This window comes from Barbatula barbatula, assembly GCF_947034865.1.
Source record: "Barbatula barbatula genome assembly, chromosome: 9".
Taxonomy (NCBI): Eukaryota; Metazoa; Chordata; class Actinopteri; order Cypriniformes; family Nemacheilidae; genus Barbatula; species Barbatula barbatula.
The window spans coordinates 5,756,802-5,779,016 of record NC_136772.1 but is presented as its reverse complement, the minus strand read 5'-3'; the positions used below and the strand labels follow the sequence as shown (position 1 = coordinate 5,779,016).

The 22,215-nt window shown below is 40.3% G+C and overlaps 1 protein-coding gene across 2 annotated transcripts in view; it reads right to left on the bottom strand.

The window, feature by feature from the left end:
- The window catches only part of sema5ba (sema domain, seven thrombospondin repeats (type 1 and type 1-like), transmembrane domain (TM) and short cytoplasmic domain, (semaphorin) 5Ba), a 107,818-nt gene that overhangs the window by 77,856 nt on the left and 7,747 nt on the right, over positions 1-22,215 (bottom strand). For both annotated transcript variants that reach the window (XM_079463755.1, XM_079463754.1), the window contains exon 2: positions 12,618-12,687. The gene's annotated coding sequence lies outside the window, so the exon portion shown is untranslated. The remainder of the gene's footprint in view (positions 1-12,617; positions 12,688-22,215) is intronic.

Genomic DNA, 22,215 nt, shown 5'->3' with positions numbered 1-22,215 from the left:
CTATACCCATAGATCAGTAGCTATGGACATCTTCTTTTCTGCCTCCGCTTCTGGAAAGCAGCTGTCTTTGAGCACAAGACTCTTTGAGCACGTTCACCTTCTAAGAGTGCCCTGGCTGCTTTTATTTCTCCCCTCAGAAGCCCTCAGCCTCTCTTGCTTTTTTCTTGTCCCATCCTCGTTCCTGCTGAGGAACAGTGGATTGATCTGCAGCTCTAAGCAAAGTTTACATGCACAAGAACACGCACAACAGACAGAAACACTCACGTTTCCTGTGGTTATCCAATGATAGTATTCACACACACACACAAACACAGAGCAATCTCTAAAATGAAAACTGTAACTGGATTACCCATTGACACAGCATTGTGTGACAGTAAAAAAGATTGTGTTTCCTGATATTTGAGACTTTCAAGGACTATCTTGGGTAAAATGGGAATGAAAGTGGTCTGGGTATGAAGGTGGATAATTTTTTGGAGGATCTATTGACAGAAATACAATATAAAATACATAAATATGTCTTCAGAGGTGTATTAAGACCTTACATAATGAAGCGTTATGTTTTTATTACCTTAGAACGAGCTATTTCTAATCTACATACACTGCGGGTCCCTTTACATGGAATTACCATGTTGTTTCTACAGTAGCCCAAAACGCATAGACTGCTCATAAGAGCGCGTTTCGTAAAGGTTATTACGTAAAGGTACGGCAAAGAAGCGAAAATGTGAGGACATCTTAGTGCTGTGTCAGCCACCGTAGCGATTTGAAGGGGAGAGGTGAGCGGTGGAGTCAGCCGTTGGTTGCAATTCACAACCTCATTGCTAGATGCAGCTAAATTTCATACACTTATGAGGGAATTACTGCTCCTTTATGAGGGAAACAGTTTGAGGTTCACCACTAACCACTAACATCTGGAATAACCCCAGTATTTCCCAACTATACACAATACTGTCAACATCTCAGTGAAGAATCAAGACATCTAAGTTGTCCAACGCTGTTGAAGCACAGCATTTTAGGATATGCGTTTCCCTCATGCAGGAAGTATAGTCTCTTGACCGTTGCTGTGGATGAGATGGGTTTTTTACAGAGCGGTTAAAAATATAGTCAGACGAGCATAGTGTCAAAGGATTTACATAGTCTGGACGAGTCTCTTCTGTTCAGCCCGAAAAAAAATAGACAAGCGGCATAGAAACATATGGATGGAATAATTAATAGCAAATTAATAGCAAATTTGAGAAGAATCACTAAACTTAATTCAACTGTGATAGACATTCAGAACTTTATCTACTTTTAGCAGCTGTCATTTCCAAATCTTCTACACACGTTTAACAACCAACCAACCAACCAACGTTTGTGGTCTATCAAAGTATCAAAGACAATTGTAATATGGTTTTACCCCATACTGTAATTTCGCTACAGAAGAAAAAGATGTGTGAAGTTGTCAACTTGTTAGAAGCATCTTAATGATCTGTCAGTTCCCTGAGCAACAGCGAAAGAAACAGGAACACCTCGACAATTCTTCAGAGGCATCATATTATACACGCCTTGTCATTTATGTCATTTTTTACAGCAGAGAACAAAGGAAAATTAATTTAACATGTAGTAAGACCAGTCATAACAACTGCTGCTGCCGTAACTTAGATGGAAAGTACGTCACAATAATTTATTATAGTGTGGTTTAATGAGGAGGATGAAAAAAATCAGCTGTTTCTTTTTAATTGGTATACAATTGCACAGCATGATTTCTTGACATGCCGTGCTCCAGTAAAGTGCTGAAGCATGACTGAGCTTCTGTACCAGAAATTAAAAAAGCCCTTATAGAAACATTATGTGTATACTATATACAGTATGTGGGTATATATAAGTATACAGCCACAGAAGAAATGCGAGACCGTGTTAAAATTATTTGTAGTATTTCTATTAGAAGGTATGTTTATCATTTTTGTTTTAAATTAAAATATTGATTCTATTTCCATTTATCTGCAGAAAATAAAATCTGGAGAAACAGGTCCAAAGAGCAGAAAAGATGCTCTGTATTTTTTAGCCCTCAAATACTGCAATGAAAACAAGTTCATGTTCACTTTCAAGCGATACAACAGTAATGTTTGTACATGTATTTGGAATGTTTCCAAAACTACTCTTTTGTGATAACTTTGTTTTTTATCAAAATTGTATGTGTCTTGTCAGTGTTTCACATAGACATTATGTCATTCCTGAGGTTTGATTTCATCAAATTCAACAGACGCTGGACTGGAATGGCCACAATACTGTACATCTAGAAATGATTTAATGAAAATGTATACCATACAATTATGCCATACATGTGTCCTATGGTGTGACATAGCATACATTTAGAAAACAAATTCCTATTTTAAATAAATATTTCAATTTGTAATATAAAATAGCATAAAAAGATGGATCTTCATTATTAGTTCATTTTTTTCTAAATGTTTGCTGTCACAACATAGGACAAATTTAGACATTTATTTGTCATCTACCATATATCTTAAAATATACCCATGATCTTTAAATCACAGTTTTATGACTTTTCCAATTAATAAATATACATGATACAGGTAACTACAAAGAAAACATCAGTTGCAGAATCAGGTCGACTTTTCTTTACTCCACTTTTAATTGGATGAATAACAAACTCTATTTAAAGGGTATTTAATGAGGGCTAATGGGAAAAAAAAAATAATATAAAGCATAGTTGTGGGTCTATTTTTAATGCTCTGACCTACTCTTGAATTTTAAGGAGTACTATTGTGTTATTTATTTATCTTCAGCAAATGCTTTCTCTTGTAAAAAAAAGTCCACAATTTCAGTTAGCATCAGAGGACAATTCATCTAAACCCACAGTTTACCCCAAAATGACCTTGTCCTTTCAGACCCTTTTAGTGAATGGTTACTGTGGCTGTATGTGGTCTACATCTACTTTCATTGTATAAATACAAGCAGCAAATACATTTGCCTGAACTACCACCATCCCTGATCTAGAAGCACCATTGCGCTAGTTTAGAACACCAGGCCCCGACTGGCCATCAGGAGAACCGGGACGAACCTCTCCGATATCTTTTGCTCTCGCTCAAAACTGGATGCGCCAGGGAATCAATTTTGTGCAAGAGCAAAATAAATCATAACAGCGATAGTATGTGCCCCCTCGATATTACTGACAGCCATTTTGTCCGACAAACAAACCAGTACGATAAACTAAATTTTCGGAGAGAAATATAAACACTTAATACATCACATTTAGGTTAGCCACAGTATACATACATTTGTATGAGTAGCCTACTGCCTCACGCGAGTTTAAAAATAACGTAACGTTATCGTCTGCTGGTGTAGACCCGAATATAGGTATAATTACGGCTATCTCAAATCCTGAATGTATCCCTCGAATGCATATTGCAGACATTTCAGCCTGAAATCTGCATGTCATTTTCCCAGAAATTCTTCACTATTTCCGGAGGGAGTGCACAAATTTGCACTGGGAGTGCATGGCTGATACCGAAAGCTTGTCGGACATAGAAAGCGAGACGAATGGGGGCGTGGTTTTGCGAAGGGTCAATTGTTTCTCTTCATACATATAATTTAGGCATATAATGTGTATTTGTTGTATTATTAGAAAACCTAAAGAATCTTCAGTTTAAGAAGTCTTGTAGAATAAATCATTATAACGTGCTTTTGTGGTTTCTCAAGCCAAACTGTATTTATTTAGCTAATACAAAATGCACTGTCAGTTTAATAAAGCATTGATGGCGCATTATGTGACGATTACAAAGCATTCTACATTTAGCAAAAATAGGATAAATAAATAGATTTGTGGTTTCTATTGGTGGTTTGAGGCCTGGATGAGTGTGAAATTTCCCGACCTGAATTTGTGCCAGTCCGGCCCTGAACAGATCCCTGCACTGTAAAACGTTGCTGTAGTTTTGCAGCAGGTTTGCAAGTAACTTACTGTAGATTTAATTACTACTTAATACTATTGTCTTGTTTTCTAGTGAAAGTATTTAAAACTTCATAAATTACGATACATTTACATAACAAGAAAAGACGTTTAGTCTTGTTTTATGAAAGAAAATGTCAGAACTAGGTAAGTTTATGTTTAAAACAAAATTATAAATTCAATCCCGAGTAAGTTACTGGCAAACTGCAAAGCTACAGCAAGGTTTTACAGTGCGGCAGACACCGACAACACCTTAGCATCGTTTGAATGCGAGCATCACTCACATTTTCTTCTAAAAGTATACCATACAAAGCCTACAATTTGCTGTCAACCTACAATTTGGTTCACGAAAATCTTAACATCCATACCACTCATTAACACAAATGAAAGTGCTTTACCTTCCAAAAATACTGTGTTTTGTATCATCTACCACTTTAATGTCATCCGATTAAAGCACTCCATTCATCGTCTCCGAGAACAAAGGATCAGCTCACACATGCCACGCTTTAAGAACAAAAAAAAAATGCCCTCAGATAGCATCGTCTCTGAATCTTTAGAGATCAACCTCCCCATCCTACTCAAAGCTCGCTCACAAAAACATGTCCTACCTGTAAACCGTGTCTGAGGAGGACTATACTTCAAAAAGCCGGTCATAAAAATAGATGTTGGAAAGACACAGACGGCATTAGAGGTCTTCACTTCTACTAATGGGGCTTTGTGACAACCAGTGGGAATATTCATTATCATTCCAATTTCTGAAAGTAATGCCTCAGTGAGCCTATTTCATACAAAGTGGGAGCTCTACAGGTGAACGGGGCGAAAATATTCAATTTCACCGTGTTCTGAATATGGTGTATGATTGAATACATGTAGAGATGGTGTTAATCACGAGCATTGTGCTTCAGGTGAACTGGAGAGAATCACAAATCATCAAGTGGATTATAAATGAAGAGCATAATTCGCTTATTTAGATTCCAATCTTTAGCTCTTATCTGACATTAAAAGGGATCTTCAGTGGCATTTTCATTAGAATGCTAAAAAACAGGATGCAGCCCGTCTTGTCCTGCTGCGTCCCACTTTTCTCATCTCTATCAAAGCGAGTGAACGCAATGCGCTGGATGCTTTCCAAAGGAAAGATCATAGTGTACAGGAGAGGCCGGATTTAAAGAAGTAAAAAAGTGACTGGCTGCACTCAAATCCCATCTAAATCATTAAGTTGAAAAACACAATGGTGTGCGATTGATGCACAATTGATGGCTTTCAATTTCTAAGAACTGTAAAGTTGATTTCCGGGAGACTGTGGCATTTGACAAAAGTATGCTTATAGATGCTTCTATACTTTATCCAGACTTTATGTAATAAGACTGTAACAGGTTAACCAAAGACTAGGATGTGCTGTTTAGGTGCTCCTGGAAACTATTAACATTCCATAATGAATATATTTTTTTAAATAATGAACAGACTAATACAAATTCTAGATCTAGTCGACCCATCTGGACACACTTAAAATGTTGCAAGCCAAGAACAGATGATCCAATGATAAAACAATGGCATTATTTTATATTTCATGAAATAGTACACTGTAAATGCGATCAATTTCTGTAAGGCTGAAATGTTTTCTTTGACATCTTGTTCTCATGAGTTTAACTTCTTGAATCCAGATCCAGAAAGCAAAGCCCCCTAATACAACCGCAACAAATCCCCCGGAGAAGCTTCCAAGGGAGGTCTTTCTCAACCCTCTCTCAGCACACATCCACATAAATCTAAACAAAATTGCACAACCTTTGAGTAACTTTTTGTGTAACACACCTACTGAAAACGGCACTTAAAATAAAAACGCCTTCCAAATGCATAAATGCCATTAAAACTTATTTTAGAACAATATTCAGTATAAATACCGCAACCAGTCCATGAATATGCAAAACAAGATATGCCTGGAAAAATAAAATGGTTAGTCCATGAGCTAGTTTGTAGTAAACACTCAACACGTTTAAATTGAAATTGCAGCCCAATGTCAACAATGAAATGTTATGAATTGTATAACAATACATGGTATTCCAAATAATGCCATTAACTTAGAAACCGTGTAAACCTCCAATAGTACTGAAATATTTATTTACACTGGACTAAAACATCGTAAATCGTGTCTTTACTTCATTTCAGAAGTCCACCACTCACCCCTGCTCGGGATTAATATGTGTATCAGACACAATCATGTGCTCTACTGAAGTAGAGCAGAATATTTTTATCTCTGTTATAATAGTGCACCTCACAATAAAAGCAGTCAGGTTAATTAAGATAGATAGAGACAGAGTCAAAACATAACGAAGAGACAGAAGCAGAGAGAGAGAGAGAGAGAGAGAGAGAAAGAGAGAAATGGATAATCGTATAAGGACAAAAATGGTGCAAGCAATGAGAAAGAAACAAAAACTGGGCAGTGGATTTATGTTGCCGCGACCGCTCCAGTCCCAGCGAGCATTAGCTATACTCATGACCGGTGGACAGCTAATCTTTTGTTATGGGGAAATAAACACACAAAGTTAGCCGCTGTTTTACAGCTGCTGATCCAAAGCGGATGATAAAAGATCCAGCAGGCCCGGACCGTGCGGCTTAATGACCCCGAGAGCAAAACACAATTTATAAGCTCTCGCCGCCATCATCGCTCCCTCTTACTAATTTACGGCAATGGAGGGACCAGAACTCAATAAAGGAGAAAACAATCTTGGAGAACGAAAAAACACCTTTCATATAGCCAATTCCTCCTGTTGGATTCCTTACAAAGGGCTTTCGGTATATTTCAGAGCAATATGACAACATTGTCACGAAATGGTTTTGACAGAACCCAGATGCAGGCAGACGAAGGGTTAACTTGAAATGTTTATTAAATAAAAGACCCACAATTGGGTAAAACAAGAACAAAAACACACTAGCAAACACACACTAGAAACAAACACAAAACAAGAATCTTTAAATTGAAATAATCTTTTCACAAACTGTAAACTGAAACAGGGTAGTCCAACACGACAAGAAACTGTGATACTACCGTGGGCACTGATAACTGACAATAGACATAAGACAAAAGATAATGCACCAACACTGAACAGAGAGAAACTGAGACTATATAAAGGGAGACACTAACGAGGAGTGATTACATGGGGAGAGTGGTGACAGGTGATTGGAATGAAACCATAACGAGTGAAACAACTAACCAGGTGATGGGAATAAAATCCTAACGAAGGTGAAACACAAAACAGACGATGGGAATGAAACCCTCATGAAATTACAGGAGATACGAGGGTGGGGCTGAGAGACATAACAGGAAGACACATGGCATCAAGTAACAACATAAAGCCACATGTCTCCAGACATAACACAACAGAAACCCGAAAAACGTGGCAATGTCATGACTCTGCCGAGGGAGCTAGAAAGCTCGAGACAGGAAGGACAGAGTCCTAACATTACCCCCGCCCCCAGAAACGCCCCATGGTGTCTCAAGGGAGAAACTTCAGCGGGCCAAAACACAAAAGCACAAAGACAAACACCACAAGCACAACACAGAACAAACTAAAGGGAACATACGGGAGGCTATGAAGGGGTTCGGGTGGGTCAACAAAAACAACAAACATGGGAGGGGGGTGGGGGAATGGGAGGCCAAACCTTGGGGACACCAGAAAAGGGTGGGACAGGTTGAGGATTCTTGAAACAACCGGACGAGACCGGCGGGGACTTGAAACAACCGGACGAGACCGGCGGGGACTTGAAACAACCGGACGAGACCGGCGGGGACTTGAAACAACCGGACGAGACCGGCGGGGACTTGAAACAACCGGACGAGACCGGCGGGGACTTGAAGTGGCTAGGGAGAGGTGTGTTTCCAAGGGGGAAAAAAGCTTGAGGTGATGCCGGCCGGAGAACTGGCTGAGGCACCGGCAGATCCGGCCGCCTGCGGAAGGGCAGATCCGGCCGCCTGCGGAAGGGCAGGTCCTGACGCCTGCGGAAGGGCAGGTCCTGACGCCTGCGGAAGGGCAGGTCCTGACGCCTGCGGAAGGGCAGGTCCTGACGCCTGCGGAAGGGCAGGTCCTGACGCCTGCGGAAGGGCAGGTCCTGACGCCTGCGGAGAGGCAGGTCCTGACGCCTGCGGAAGGGCAGGTCCTGACGCCTGCGGAAGGGCAGGTCCTGACGCCTGCGGAAGGGCAGGTCCTGACGCCTGCTGAGAGGCAGGTCCTGACGCCTGCTGAGAGGCAGGTCCTGACGCCTGCTGAGAGGCAGGTCCTGACGCCTGCTGAGAGGCAGGTCCTGACGCCTGCTGAGAGGCAGGTCCTGACGCCTGCGGAGAGGCAGGTCCTGACGCATGCGGAGAGGCAGGTCCTGACGCATGCGGAGAGGCAGGTCCTGACGCATGCGGAGAGGCAGGTCCTGACGCATGCGGAGAGGCAGGCCCTGACGCCTGCGGAAGGGCAGGTCTGGCCGCCTGTGGATGGGCAGGTCCGGTCGCCTGCGGAAGGGCAGGACTGGACGCCTGCTGGATCGCTGGCTGTGAACCCGGCTGGAGAACCGGCAGGAGAGCCGGCTGGGCTGGGTTACGTGCCACCCTCCGTTGCCTTCTCCTCTTCTGCCGAGCCAATTGCCTGGTAGTCGGCTGGAGGTGAAGGACGGGGCTGGCTCCGCGTTGGAGGCCTCCGAAGAGGACCCCCAGGACTCTCTCCTTCCACGCTTGCCCCGAAGACTGGTGGTTGGTGGAGAGGTTGCAGGGTCCGAGAAGGTAGTCACGACTCCGAGCTTCAGGGCGAGACCCTCAGTGATTGGGCCCAACGGAGAAGAGACCCTCGGTAGGACGGAGACCCTGGGCTCCGGTCGGCTCATGGCGAACCGGAGTACGCCCTCAAAGTCAAGAGGTTTCAGCCTCCTCATCTCCGCTGGCGATAGGGGAACCCTGAGGCCGCTGTTGAACGCCGCAGTCACCTCCTCCTCCCCGAGGAGCACCTCCCCTGCGGCCTCCAGGAACCTGTCCAGGTACACATCCAGGTCCAAGTTCCCCTGGCGAATGCTGCAGAGGGGACCAGGCTGTGGAGACCTTGCAGGGAAAATCGCCGCCTGCTGGGTTCTTACTGGTCGGTGCATTCTGTCACGAAATGGTTTTGACAGAACCCAGAAGAAGGCAGACGAAGGGTTAACTTGAAATGTTTATTAAATAAAAGACCCACAATGGGGAAAAACAAGAACAAAACACACTAGCAAACACACACTAGAAACAAACACAAAACAAGAATCTTTAAATTGAAATAATCCTTTCACAAACTATAAACTGAAACAGGGTAGTCCAACACAACAAGAAACTGTGATACTACAGTGAGCATTGCTAACCAACATAAGACAAAAGATATAAGACATAGATAATGCACCAACACTGAACAGAGAGAAACTGAGACTATATAAAGGGAGACACTAACGAGGAGTGATTACATGGGGAGAGTGGTGACAGGTGATTGGAATGAAACCATAACGAGTGAAACAACTAACCAGGTGATGGGAATAAAATCCTAACGAAGGTGAAACACAAAACAGACGATGGGAATGAAACCCTCATGAAATTACAGGAGATACGAGGGTGGGGCTGAGAGACATAACAGGAAGACACGTGGCATCAAGTAACAACATAAAGCCACATGTCTCCACACATAACACAACAGAAACCCTAAAAACGTGGCAATGTCATGACTCTGCCCAGGGAGCTAGAAAGCTCGAGACAGGAAGGACAGAGTCCTAACAAACATGTCATACAAGACAGCTTAAAGTCTTTAGTGTTTTTATGTTTTAATAGCAATTTAGCTCTACAAGTCATTTCAACTCAATATTTTATATAGTTTTCACACTAGTTAAAACAGTTTTAACTTGTTGTAATGTTAAGTTACATGAACTTACAATAACTTAAAATGACTTGTAAAGCCAATTTGCTGGTACTTAAAAACTTTGTTAGCGGTAAATATAATTACTTCAAAACATTCAGGATGGACCGATTGAAAATAATCCTACTATTGCAGTAATACGCTTATCAATTTTAAGAACCCTAATCTGTATCAATGTTTTTTTCAGATATTTCTCACTTTGGCTTGCCCTAATGATATTTTCAATATGTACATTTTGTGATGTAAGGTCTAACGCATCATGTGATTCTCTGTGATGGCTGTATGCAACTATATTTGGCCAAAACAAGCTTTCTATGAAGGCGGCATAGTTTAGTTGCCTACTAGGTTTTGGAACAGAGCACATGAGTTTGATTAATAGCCACAGTCCCAAAATCCTGTTTCATTCTTACTGAAAAACAATGTGCGGCAAAAATTCAATGGGAAGCACTGAACTCCTCCCCTTTTTTATTTGGCCCAGCTACCATATTACACCACCTCTAAATTCCCAAAGCCAGAACCAAAACAAGCAACTCCGCCTCTTGCCGTCCACACACACTGACAACATTACCAGAATGGCAAGTTCTGTAAAGGTTAATTTTACACGAATTCAACTGTTTCTTTGCCCAGCCGCTTGTCAAATCTAACACCGTAATTGGTTTGCATTTGTGGCAATGGCTGTTCTTGAAGCATTACTTTAGTAAAAGTTTATCCGTGATGCCTTGTGGCCGAGCTCTTGTGCCCGGTTTGAATAGTTCCTCTGTGAGACCAGCCAAGGATCTGCCAGAAGGACCCTCTCTTTGTTAGGTGAATGGGCACAGCTAGACCATCTTAAGGCACACTAATGTACCATGGCTGGACCACAAAGGCTGCGTAGTAATTTGCAAAGCATAATGGCACGTCTTTAATTCGTCCGAGGGGGAAACAGACCTTTAAAAGCTAGCTTACAGATCACGAGTCCCATTCTAGTGCCTACTCTATTCATATCGTAAAAGGCTTGTTTTCTTCCGGCTCATTGTCATCCCAAAGCGAATGTCTGCAAACAACGGTGGGTAGAAATTAAAACAACATAGCAGCTCCTGGCCGCACTGAAAGGGCACAGGAGACCAGCAACATACAAAAAAAAGGAGATTCTTCCCAGAAAAGCGCATGAAAACGAATTCTACAGCTCCAGAAATGATGTCATTTAGCTGGATTAGGTCACTGGTGGAAAAAACTTTTAGGGATGGCGCAATGTAGAGTAAAAAATACATCAGGAGGAAGTGGGGTGCGATATCAAGATGTTTGGGGACAGAGACAGAGAATGGGGAAATTGGGAAAAGAGAGTAAGTGGTTCCAGGTGCTTGGCAATTCATTATCTACATCCTCTGCAAAGTTAAGACAACTCAGAAAACACAGAGTTAGTCTTACAAAACCTCTCAAGTAGATGTTCGGCTTACAATCTACCCTCAAATAAAGAAATAACATAAAATGAAGCCTAGTTGTAAACATCTTTTGCATCAGTATTATGTACTAGCACTAGGTACTTCTTGTTGTACTGCCTTTAATTTGAGCTGATGTAAATATTTCATTATAGTCATTTCCTAAATAAATTGGGGAAATTGTCACAAAAATGGCATAATGCAAATGTTAACAATCTGTCAAACAAACTACATTTTCTTGCAAAATATAAAGTGAAATGTGCTCTGGATGCATTTTAATTACGTAAAAACAAGCTGTCAAAATGACATCTACCCTCGCCATGACAACAACCGAAGAAACGTGCATCTTCAGAAAACAAATTCAGAGTTTCTTCAAAATTGATTATTTTATACCAAAGTGGAAAAATTGTCAGCGGATTAAATGGATGTGAAAAGGCACTTGTGATTTGTTAAACACATCAACAAACAAGTTATAATTATCTTACAAACAGCCAATTAAATATGTCAGCCCTTCCTACGGTTTCCTTTGAGGACTGGAAAAGAACCCCAGGCTGCGCCGCTCCATAAATGGCTGCAATAAAAGTTTCAACCCTTTTTCATCCGCCAGAACGCTCCTTTTCAGAACACTCAATTCTGACACAGAATAAAGAGATTTGACTTGAAAGACTCTGTGACTTTGTCCACGGTCACAGAGATGGGGAAACAGAGAGCGGAGTGTGAGGGGGTGACAAAAACAAAAGCCATAAAGGAACAGGAAAGAGAAAGCGTGAAACCTCAAGAAAATTCTCTATGAAAACGGGGGAATATCACTTAGACCTGAATTCTTGGCAAAGAAAATTGAAAACTTTATCCAAAATTGAAAACGCTTGTTATTCCTGTTATTTTCTTTACGGTGAAACACAAAAGCAGACATTTTTGTAGAACCATTACAAAACTTTTGCCATATAACTACAGTAGAAGTCCAAAAACTAAAACCAAAAAGGAGCAATTAAAGTGACTTGTGTGCGATATGCACACATGTGCAAGTCTCAATGCCATTTGTGCCATCAATGACATTGACTTGTCATTTTTGAATGAATGGCTGAACACAAGCTTCTGTGAATGTTTGAAATATCAGACCTTAAAAAAACCGACAAGAATATGATAGCACTATGTTTATGGTGCTTTCTAAATCTCCTGTAGCGTAGAACTTAAATCACTTTAACAAGAGTTCTCTTCAGCATCCATAAATAACATGCCACAAAATTCAATTCAATTGACTACAGTCTTCAAAACTTCAGTTTTAAAGTGAGGAGCATTTTGGATAATGATGTCCTGTACATTGTGAAAAGGTAGAAAAAGACTTACACAGGCATCACGAGCAGGCCATTCTTAAGACTTCAGGGCTATGGCAGACAAACAGCAATCCTTTTGTAACCTTTAAAGAGAAAATCAGAAGACAAACATCAGTATTTTATTCTCTAAAGTAAGAGAAGTTGCTATTTGTTAGTCTCTACACTTATATATAACCCCATGAATAGAAACCCTTGAATGCATTTTAAAAACAGGGTTAGAAATGATTTTCTATGAAGGTTTTTTTTTTAACTTTTCCTATACGATTGTTCCACCACAGTCATAAAACTTAACTTTTACGGTTTATGTGTCATGATGATTAACATTATCAAATGTAGGTCTATATGATTAAAAACTAAACCTACAACACATTAATTTATCAAAATTCCATTCCATATAATACAAATCTTGATTGTTCTCATACGGTTGTGTCAAACAATCCCCACCCATAGTATATCGCACTCCCATCTTCCCCTTCCAAAAAACAGCTATTAGATGAGCCAGACTGTGACATGCCAGACTACTCAAACAAACAGAGCAATGTTTTAAAAACACCACAGACACTTTTTGGAAAATCAGCCTAGAAATGGCTTACTTATAATATATAAACAAATGTATTACAACATATTAAACTGGGATAGGAACCGTCTCATTGAAAAACCCCATAAGAGTTCACCAATCCCCGTTCGGGAAACATTGCTGCAGAGAAAGAATCGACACAGTTCCTAGAAGCTTAAAAAGCAGTTAAAGCACTTACAAGTATCCTCAGGGCATCATGATTTCAACAAGTAGGGAATGTACTATTTTAAAGTGACCAGACAACAGTTCATGAAACATTTATATTTTAACCAGCTAATGGCAGCATCATCCGCCTCCATCCTTGGCACCCAAATGAATTAGTAACATTCGCTGGCACTCTGGGCTAAATGATAGACATCACCTATTCCAATTAAAAACATGAAGTGTTTGGTTCATGTATACGTTTACACTTACTCATGTAGCAGATGCTTTTACCTGCTGCATATGAGAATAACACAAACAGGAGTGTTTATAACAAGCCAATATCAAATGTCCATATAACACAGTAACAGTAATTGTGTAGGATCTGTATTGTATCGTATTGTACTGTACATGCACTTTAAAGATGCCGGGGGGTTTTAAACCCAGCGTTCGATCACAAAAAGAAGAACCCAACTGTTGGGTTGTAATTTTCTGGGCTAATTTAACACAGCGGCTGGGTTCATCCCTTTCTGACCCAACAATTGGTTGAAAATAACCCAGCATTTAATAAAGCGTGTATTTTTAAAGATTGCTATAGATTCTGATGTTTGAATGAAAGTTTCTTCCACCATTTAGGTAAAGTGACCTTGTGACACGCTGGGATGGCACAAGCAGGCCCCACTCATTAACTGACCATAATGTTTTGATCGCTCCTCAAACTATTGCCAATGTCATTTCACTTTCGTCATGTGACTCTCGCTGCTCTGTGCGGGCTGCAAATTGCATTGTCAACAAATATAAACAAAGCTAATGGGCATAAAACCTCCCACTGTACAGATCAGACTGACCTGACTTTATAACTGTGGAGATTGCGCTGTATAAAGAGGACGCGCAGTTTGCCAGCGTTGAAAAAAGACGAGTATCTGGGCAGCTTGCGTTGTATAAAAATGTCAATTCAACACAATTCGTTACTGTTTTGATTGAATATAACATCAGAATAAGAATACTGTCATGATTCACAGAGGAAGAACCCAATTGCAGGCAGCGACAATGAAGGGGTAAACAGAAGCTTTATTATAAAGCACAAAACAAACATCCACGGTGGGAAAAAACTCTAACCAAACTTGATACAAAAACTGAAAACAAAGACTTCCCACAAGGGGGGCAAAAAGAAACAACTAGGACTAACAAACAAGGAACTTGAACTATACATACAAGAACATGACTGGGAGCAGGGCAGGAAACATGACCAAGAAACAGGTACAGCATACAACTATAACAGGTACAAGTATAACGAACGAGCACAAGACAATAGACAAGAGGGCATTTTATAGGGAGACTAACAAAGGAGATAACAATGGGCAGGTGTGGGTACTGAAACACTCAGGGAAGGTTAACGAGACAAAAGGGCGGGAAACACTGACGAGACACGAGAAAGCACATGGCAAGTCAGAATCATAACAAAGCCATGTCTTTCTCACACAAAACCTAAGGCTATGCCATGACTCCGCTGCAAGACTAAGAATAAACATGACATGATGGCGGAATCATGACAGAATACAATCAAGCCTCCCTTTATTACTGTGAAGCTTGCACTGTACAGAAAACACATGCCTGAATTTATAGCTGTTCATATACTTTCTATATATACAGTAAGTATATAAATATATATATATATATTTATATTATTGTCCATCGCAATGTTTTACTGTAGCCATCGTCTTATCCCAATTTGGTAGACATTGCCAAACCCTAGTTGTTTTTAACCCATCGTTTTTAAAAACGGTTAAAATAAGCCCAGCAGTTGGGTTTCTCCATATTTTACCCTAGGCTATGATGAAAATAGCCAAGTATAAAAAACTTACCAAAAAAAAGCCCAAAGCAGTGTTGTTCAAGATTAGGAAAAGCAGACACCCTATTCCATAAACCTCTGCCAACCGGGTGCAGGGCTTTGCTATTTTTCTGTCCTCCGAGGAGCTAGCAAAGGTTAGTCGGGCATTGTATAGTGCAAAGCAGAGAGACAGAGAAAAGACCAATGGGCCAAAGTAATTAAAGAGTAAATAATGAAGCCCTTCAATGAACCGCTGCTTCTATGATCTGATTGACTCGAGCACCATAGCCATGTTCAATAAATCAATGAACAACCGCTGAGACCTCCTGCTTTAAAAGGTCATTGAAACAGAGACACACGTTTCAGGATTTAGAAACCACAGCTTCAACAGTTTGTGCCGCATCTTAAAAATTCCATTAGAAGGCACTGTGATTTACAACATTCAACTACACAGCTACTTCCAGCTCTATATACTTTTCATGTCTTTAATGCATACAAAACCAGTATAGCAACCTGAATCGGGGGTGCAGGCTGAACAAGAACTGAAATAAATTGGACTGCGTCTCATAATGTGCACATATAATTAAAGATTTCCTATGGAACGCCATTAAAGAGTCCCTGTGTCAGATCATTAAATAATCCATATAAGTAATTGTACTTAATGAAACATTATAACATTGTTCAAGGGTCTCTAACGGTAATAATATCAAGTTTAAGGTCACCATTCAAAGCATTTCCATTCGATGCTTTCCCACAGCCTTGGAATACGTTTCATTAAATGTGCAACTGAATGAGGTTTATGCTAATCCCAGTGTTCGGTGCGACATATTGCATAGTGGCAGGACTATGATGTGGCTCGCATCTACGCATATTGGCGCTCAGGGTGGACGGGGGGCTTGTGAGCGAAGGCTGTGTGCCTTGGGGGTGTATTCTGCGATCTGCCAGGTGTTCGCTGTGGGATAAACATTTACTAACAGGCTCTGACAAGATCCCCCAGGGCCTGAGATTAAGGGAGTCTGGGGAGATTCAGAATCCTGCTGTATGTGGGAAGGGAAGAGGCGAGACAGGTATGATCTCAAAGTTTTAATTTGGCAGAATGATTACGTGGCTTCAGCAGGAGTTTTCTGGCTAAAGTCGCTCCTTGCAACCTATTGCAGCAAGAATGCAAAAAGAAACAGAAGTGCTTCATGTAAAATGAAAACATGCCAACTCGGATGCACAATCCATGGTTACCAAATGTCTTACCAAAAAACAGCCTCAGTGCAAACATTGAGGGAAAGAAATAAAACCAGATATGGGTCATTTACAAACAAATAGGTGCGAGCAAAAGATGCCTGAAACACGAATTGTCTAAATCAATTCCATATAGTCAGCAGGGGGCTGGGCATGCAATACACAGACACAAAAGGATGCCAGCAGAGGAACCGTCGTCGAATGTGAGAGAGGACCTCCTGTGCCGGTGACTCTGTGTGACCACAGCTGCGGTAATTACATTTTCCACAGTGGATCTAATAACATCCAGCACTGAATGAACGTGAGACGTCTGGAGTGGCACTACACAACCTCAACTCAGTCTGCCAATAACATTAGACAAGATAGTAACTATCAACAAAATACTAGACGTAAAATAACATATTACTGTACATTGCACAGCATAAGAAAGTTGGCAACAGGTTGCTGCAAACTCAACCAGAGTGCTTCTGAGGATGAGCTAATGGATTTATAATGTTTGCCAGATTAGTGGCATTAAATCATTAAAAGATGCTCAGAGTTTTGCTTCAGGCAGTTGGTAACAGGTAATAAATAATGAGTCATTGTCTGAATGACGTTTCAACATTATTATTGTGTTATTGACAATTTCAGGCAAACCCACTCTTAATAGGGAAAACATACACTTAAAACTGTAATGTTAAAAACAACACAATCTGTCCTTAACTGAACACATCTCTGTGTCTTATTAGCAACATCACGTTTTGTATGACCTTTAACTCGAAATGCACCAATTCATCAGCCAATAATTGGTATCGGTTGATAAAAGCAATTTTTCACACTATCGGCCGAAGGTTTAAAAACAGCCAATCATCAAAGCCGATCAATCCCGTCAATCATAAGACGACAGGAAAATGCAATGAATTTGTGCTCTGTATATATCAAATGTTAGGAAACATGACCAGTTAGATGTTCAATATTAACAGTCATTATATGAATTAATAACATTCAGAAAGTTAAGAAATATTAGTCGAATCTTCAGAATCGGTATCGGCAGATATCACTCATGAAAATAAGCGATTGGAGAAATTTATTATCGGTGCATCTCTACTTTTAACTAAACCTTGTGTTGTCCCTTATAACAGTATCCTACACAAGGCCTTTAGAAATTAAGAGTGAATTTACAACTCATAAATCATGTTTTTATGATTGTGAATTCCAACTGCAGTTAAGTAAGTAAATACAGCTAACTAACACACTAAAACAAAATAAAAACATGATAAGATTATCAAAAATATTGTGTCAAAATGCTTTTTTAACAATTTTTGCAATTTTGCAAATTAACCCATGAAATATATAGCTTTAAAATTAAATAACACAAAAACACACATTTTAAGACTGTAGACATACGCAGATCATATCATAAGAAAAAATGTAAGTGACATATGCGACTGAAAAACTTAAGATATAACTTGAACAGTAATATGACATATCATGAATAGGCATCCAAAAACAGAATTTTACAGTAAGGTGAACCAGAATCGCATGAGCTATGCCAAGCGTCTAATGCCCGGTTTCACAGACAAGGCTTAAGACTAGTCCCAGGTTTAAAGGAAAATTTGAGCTGTCCTAACCTGACATTTCTTAAAATATGTAATTGCCATTGCCAAAAATGTTTTGTCTCAATATGCACACCAGTAATATTTGTATCCATGGCATTTTAATGAAAGCAACAAATATCCTAATTGAACTAAGGCACGGTCCTGGTTTAAGCTAAGCCTTGTCTGTGAAACCGGGCCAAAATGTCTCAATAAAAGTTCAGAATTATAGTATCAAACTCCTGTCAGTGAACAACTCACCCAAGATCAACCTTGAGCAAGATCAAAAGCAGAGATCACGGCCGAGGACGCAAAGCTTGGTGCAATCAAAACTTCCCCTGTTTCAGTGTATGACAGAGAACTTGTCTCATCTCATCTCATTGTTAGGAGTTCTGAAACTAATGAACACTGTATCTTTTCTGTAATGAAACAGAATTAAAGTCAATGGATGAAGTGCCAATCCTGTGAGTAATTACTGCCAGTCATATGAATCACAAAGCCACAGCGCTTCCTTTCCTCCTGGACAACGGGGTAATTAACAATTCAGCGTAAACCTCTCGGTTTAATGAGATCATTACAGAAAACAAATAACCTCTGAATGGAAGACCTAACTATCTTTTGTCAAAGCATCAGGGCATAAACTTGTGCACTCCTGGTTTGCCAATTTAATGGGAACGTGTTATTCTTTCATCTGGTTATCGTTTGTGAATGGGACTTTTCAAGGCATTCAAAATATAAAAATTCTGTCCTGAATTATTACATTTATTCATTTGGCAGACGCTTTTTTTATCCAAAGCGACTTACAAGATATTACAAACTACCTCAAGTTGTTCCAAAACTGTATGCATTTCTTTGCAACAACACAATCTCACGAGAATTCCTACTATTTTTACGAGGTGGATAATTCGTGTGAATTTGTGTGAAGATACTCTTGGTTGCAATAAACAAACAAATAGGTAAACATGACAAGGAATGTTGCTTGTACTATGTTTCTTTACCAATGAAAACATAAATTCACAACATCAATACTTCAAGACATATGGATGCATTCGAGGTATTGATTCAATCTACTCATTAAATAGACACAATAAAGGCCATTGTTTTACACAGCAAGATAGTTGAAGTACATGTATGATTCAATAACATGCGAACTCTGTCATGTTTGACAGGCATGGATGGCACATGTGCCCTCACAGCTACATGTTACTCTGACCTTTGGAAGCGTTATACACTGAACACCATTGTTTGTACAATGTAGCACTGTGACGGGCGGGCGGTTGGCTGGACGGGGTTATCCTGAACATAGTCTCTGTCAATGTCATAATTAAGACTTAAGACTTGAAGAGCAGAGATAACTGATGGAGAATCAAACAAACTGTACACTCACTTACAGATAAGCGTCTGCCTGTTTAACACTCATTAGCAGAAGTGATGTGAAATAGATAACCAACACATTCAGAGGTTCTGACTGGAGTCTTGTCTGGCATTGTTCACAGTTTTTTCTGTTTTTCAAATATCACAGCTATACTGCTACACCAGCACTGACCAGCTTGGATAGCAGACGGAAACACAAAATAAATCACGTTACACCTGAGACATCTGACAAATGATCTGATAACCCTCAAGGATTTATTTAGCTGTCAACACTTCACTATAAACCCTTGTGAATGTTAACTAACACTCTCGGCACAATAAAGATAATGATTCTATAAAGCACTCAACCTGTTTTAACGGCGAGTCATTTACAGCTATGTTTCTGGATATTAAATCTCTCTCTTAAAGCCCCATATATCCATCTCATTAAATAAAAGGCGTTCTTTAGGGAATGTTAATGATTTCACATCAATTCAAGATTCAGACTCTATTTTGCTTACGGTGAAGCTGTAAATGTCCCAGTGTGAGATATTAGAATATAACTATATCTGACGTTGGCATTCAATTTACTTCTATTGACACTGACACCACCTTCCAAGAGGGAGGGGGGAAAAGACTAAACGCAGCATAACGGCAGCACAAATTGGCTGTCTACGCTTAACAAGCTTCTATTTTATGTCTTGTTTATTCCATTCACAGCACAGTGGCAGCAGTTCTGTCATTTTCCAAAGCCTAATAAATAGGAGCACGCTTTTGTAAAGTCAAAGCATGGGCTGCCGCTACATTGTAAACTGCTGAGGGCTGCCGGGCTCCATGCCAACGAAGACGCTAAGACATGTTTACTGTTAACAGTTGGAGGAAGATTGGTTGGTCGGTGGGGGGAATGTGAAGTTGGCTCATGTGGTCTCTGCATTGGATCTAAACCTCTATGTGTCAGCTCTGTGTGTTTATGGGCAGAGCAGACACCCCCAGGCCAGCTGAAATGGAACTGGCACCGTGGGGTTAACGAGTCTTATAAGGTACACCGTAAGCTTCTTTCCCATGAAGGTGTTAAAGTAATGGAGTGATTCGATTTCACTGGCATTGAACTGGTGGGACGCGCGGCCCAAATGTAGGTCACATGTCTGTTCTGACAGGAGGGAAACCAACGGGGAAATGCAACTCATTTTTCAATGTGCATAATTAGGATAGCAAAAAAAGAACCTCACCGACTTCATAACGTAAGAAGCAAGTAGAAACTGTTCAAATTGGGCAGATGACAACGTGGGCAGGTTGCACAACATTTTACCGACATATTAATCAACAAAAGTACACTACAGTAGATCCAGGACACAACCCTAAATATATATTAGGGTCAGCTGTGCCCTAGTGGTTAGAGCGCTTGTGATCAGAAGGTTGCCGGTTCTAATCTCAGTGCCAGCAGGTCATGACTGAAGTGCCCTTGAGCAAGGCACCTTACCCCTGATTGCTCTGCAGTAATGTGACACTGTATAAAAAACCTACTTGTAAGTCGCTTTGGATAAAAGCGTCTGCCAAATGAATAAATGTATCGTCTTTTAGACTCTCCGGCAGGGAGCTGAATCCATCATGTAAAAGCTGAAGCGATATTATTTCAAGTTACATGAACCAGACATTTTTTTCACCAAAAAACTTTGTTCACCAAAAAAATGAAACGTCTATCATAATTTACTCTCTTGTCATTTCCAACCTGTATGACTTTCTGTCTTCCGCAGAACACAAAAGAAGATATTTTGAAGAACCAGACAATGTCGGTTCCCATTCACTTCTATTGTATTTACACAAAACAAATCTCGTAAGAACCACTAATATTAAAACCTGCTAATCTTCTAGCATTGGTGTAGTTCTCTCTTGAACAGTCCTCAGTTCAAGAAACTAAGAGACTACCCATAAATACCAGGTTAAAGAGAGCTAGGGGACTTTTTGTGTTAGCCTGCTGGAGACTAGCAGTTCACTAGTGATCTTAATGGCATTCCACTCCTGTTGGCCAAAACAGCCATGCCAGAGAGGCAGTATCAGATCTCACAGAGAAAATTATTACAGACCAAGAAAGTGCAAATGGAATCCTTTTCATGTGTTTTGCTGCAGCTTCTTTAATCACAAACAGAAACTTAAAAGCAAGTGAAGGTCAATACATTATTTACACCCACTATATTGATTGTTTTCCTTATTTTGGAACTTTGTACGTACTCCAGGGACCTATTGCTTAGATTCACCGATCGAATGAACCTGTTATCCACTCAGGGCTCTCTCTCTCTCTCTCTCCACCTCTATGCGGGCCTTTGTACTTCAGAATGTGTTGGCATGCAGGTCCGTATCCCCCTTCAAAACCTCTGAAACTTTAAAAACTCCCCTCTTAGGAAGTTTTCAAAGGGGCCCTTGTCCAAAGCATCGCACTCCAGTGTTAGAAGGGGACGTATGCAAAGAGACATATTTACTTTGATACATCAAACATTTTGCTAGCCTGATTCACACACGCGTGTTGGTGCGGCACTTCCTTCCAAGGATATGTTGCCGTGTTTGCCACCTTCCCTCAAGTCAGGGGTGGTGAGTTGTGGCAAGTTTTACGTTATTTAGCCGTATGGGTTATTTAGGGAGGTAAGGGGGCGTGTTAAGATTCTGTATAGAAATTAAAGTGATAGTTTGCCCCAAAATAAAAATGATGGCATCATTTACTCACCCTCTTGTTATTTCAAGCCTGTATGACTTTCTTTATGATGCAGAACACAAAAAAGATAGTCTGCACCGATTCACTTGCATTGGTTTTGTGTCCATGCAACAAAAGTAAATGGGTGTCAGTGCTGTTTGGTTACAAACTTTCCACAAAATATTTTCTATGTGCTTTTACTTTTGGGTGAACTAT